This window comes from Cynoglossus semilaevis, chromosome 3 (assembly GCF_000523025.1).
Source record: "Cynoglossus semilaevis isolate Cse_v1.0 chromosome 3, Cse_v1.0, whole genome shotgun sequence".
Lineage (NCBI taxonomy): Eukaryota > Metazoa > Chordata > Actinopteri > Pleuronectiformes > Cynoglossidae > Cynoglossus > Cynoglossus semilaevis.
Genome location: NC_024309.1, coordinates 13,953,370 through 13,956,295, shown reverse-complemented (window position 1 = coordinate 13,956,295; position 2,926 = coordinate 13,953,370).

Genomic DNA, 2,926 nt, shown 5'->3' with positions numbered 1-2,926 from the left:
CCGAGTTTAAAAAAAAAAGTAAATCTCCTAATTCTTCAAATATGCAAATTAATTCACAAATACCAGTAACCTGTGTCTGTTACTTCTACTAAGTTATTGAAAAAGGGCGGAATGCAGAGTCTGGCTAGGGAGGGGATTTCTGGAGTAAACAGAAAGGGGAGAGACAGAGCGCCCCCTGGAGGTGTTTTTGCAGGTTTAATGCTGCCTTGACAGGGCTGCATGTTGGACACATCAGTTTTCCTCCACGGGAATCATGTCCTAGGAATTCACACACATGCAGACCACACTAACGATCAGAAACCTCCTCCTCCTCTTCTTCTTCCTCCTCCTTTTCCTCCTCCTGCTCCTCTGACTGCTGCTGCTCTCTGCTGCTGCTGTTGTTCTGTCCTGACCCAACCCAAACATCTGCAGCAGGGAAATCTGCTGGGTAACCGTGAGTCCACTCTGCCCCCTAGTGACCACCATTTCCACACACCCACTCCTGTAGTCTGTGCTGTATTATCCCTGACAGCTCAATCTGGCCCTGGACGCTGGTTTGGATAATCTGATAACTGCAGCTTCACTGCGACGTTCACCGGAGTTTTACTGGCTACGAAGCAGATCTAAAGTGGAGCGTCTGAGGACCAGGCCCGTGGTGAAGCAGTTCATTACTCACAGCAGGGTATTATCCTGCTGTTAATCCGAGCTTCCAGTGTTTTCTTCATCTGTTGTAATTACAGCCGTGTCAGGTGAAGTTGTGGCTCTGCTGAAAAACAGCTTCTCATTCACACTAACAAGATGTTCCTCCTCAATAAGACCAAGAGAGCCTGTAGCTATCACCTCCTCCTCTGCTGATTGGGCGCTCCATTCATCTCCTGCTGCTCTCACGGTGATGTATAACGCCTCCTTCCTGCAAACACAATAAAGCCTTTTATGTATTTTGACGTGAAAAATGTTGTAAATAAAGCAGGGAGATAAAGTTCTCGCAGGTGTCTGTGTTCCAGGAAAACAACAAAGTTAAGTGTTTCTGTTGATGGCAGTAGAAGAGGAACTTTTCTTTTTTTACTTTGTCAGGTTATTTATCAGGAACATGTTCAGCCATAAACTTTTTTTTCTTCACTCAGGTTTAAACCAAGTTGTTTTGTTTTTTTTTCAGATGAGACAAAGTGAAACCACCAGAGGTCCATCATGTTCTGCTGTTGGTCCTCAGTCGACAATGACATTTCCTCGGTGCAGTACCTGCGTCCGAACACTAGGTGTGTTTTCATCATTAGTGTCATCAGTTTTACAGGCACACAGCTGATGAAATGTGGTGTGACACATACTGTACATATAATCTCAGCTACTGGTGCAGTTCCACTAACAGACAGCAGGGGCTCCCATAGTTATGAAGGTAAAAGATGGAAGGCAAAGCTGATGCCGATGTTTTAGATCCAGAGAAACAATAAATCCCAGAGTTCCCGGGTGACAGAACCAGAACCAGACTTTTACATCCTTCTTCATCATCTTCATCATCCTTCACACCCAACAGCAGGCTGCGCTAAAACCACCATTCACCTCATTTTTTAGATCAGTGACAGCAAGAGAAATGGGTCGTTGTTAGTGGTGGAAGTTTGTTCAGACCTTGTGTGGTTTTCCTGAGAAGAATCCAGTGTCAGTCTGCTGCTTCACAGCTGTGAAAAATATAAAATAAATCATTTAAAAAAAAAACCACAGCAGAGAGAGGAAGAAAGTTTGTGTTCAGTCCACGCACACACTCCACTCCGGCTTCTCTGAGTCGTCTCTGGGTGGAAACGCTCGTGCCATTGTCAATTTCATGCTTGATTAATTGTCATTACTGCTGCGGAGACAAAAATAGCAGTCAACTTAGTTTGAGGATTAAAATGTAAAGTGAGAGTGAACCTCCACAGAGTCTGGTTTCTGGGTTCAACCTCTGGTTCTCCTCTGCCCACGTTAAGTCTTTTCTTGAGGACTAGTTCTCAGGTTTAAGGACTAGGTTAGGGACTATTTTTTGCAAAAGGGAAAATATTTCACTGTGATCATTTACCCTGTAGTTGGTGATTTGAGTGACGTCAAATTCAGGACAAGACGTTACTGTAGGGGGCGCTCCAAGGACATCTTGACCTTAGATCCCCCCCATGACCCATGAACCAGGAACAAATACAGTATAAGAAAGGAAAGTGCAGTTTATTCTTATTAAATATGAACACACACTGTGGCACAGACGTGGTTAATTTATTGAACCTGGAGGTTTGTGATATTTTCTGTTACCATGACTTAAACACCCACCGTGGGTGGATGAGAGTGAGAACCGTCCACAGGTTCAGTAGAGATTTGATCTTTCTTCAAACCTCCACAGGTTCAGTCAAACGCTGGAAACATGGATTTAAATCAATATAGAAGCTTCTGGAAAAGGGTTAGCTCCCGGGGAGACCACAGCAGCGTACCATCAGTTTCCCAGAACCTGCTTCGACGACTTCATCGGAGTGTGAAAGCCAAGCTGCTGAAGAGCGGCGCTGGGCAGCGTCAGAGCAGAGCAGCTGCAGCCGCAGGCTCGGAGAGCTGTGCAGCATGTGGTCGGAGGAGTCCAGGAGCACGGGCTCCATCTGATCAAAACCCCAGGATCACCGAGAAGCTAATGGGACGGTGAGAGCAGCTGCAGCAGGTCAGTGTGTGCAGCCATCACTAACAAACAGGGAGTGGGAAAATAAAAAAGTTTGACTGAAAATTTCTCTGACAACCCTGCTCCTCATGTCAAACTGTGAGCGATTATTCAGGTCTGAGATCCGAAACTGAGACGGCGCCGTACACCTCCACGAGGTCTCGTCCACCTGTTTGTTCACACAGCATGAACTCATGATCTTCAGCCCCTCGTTACACCATCATTCTGACTGACCACAGTCTGTTCCCTGACCTTGAAGACGTTCACAGGCACCACAGAAGAAAC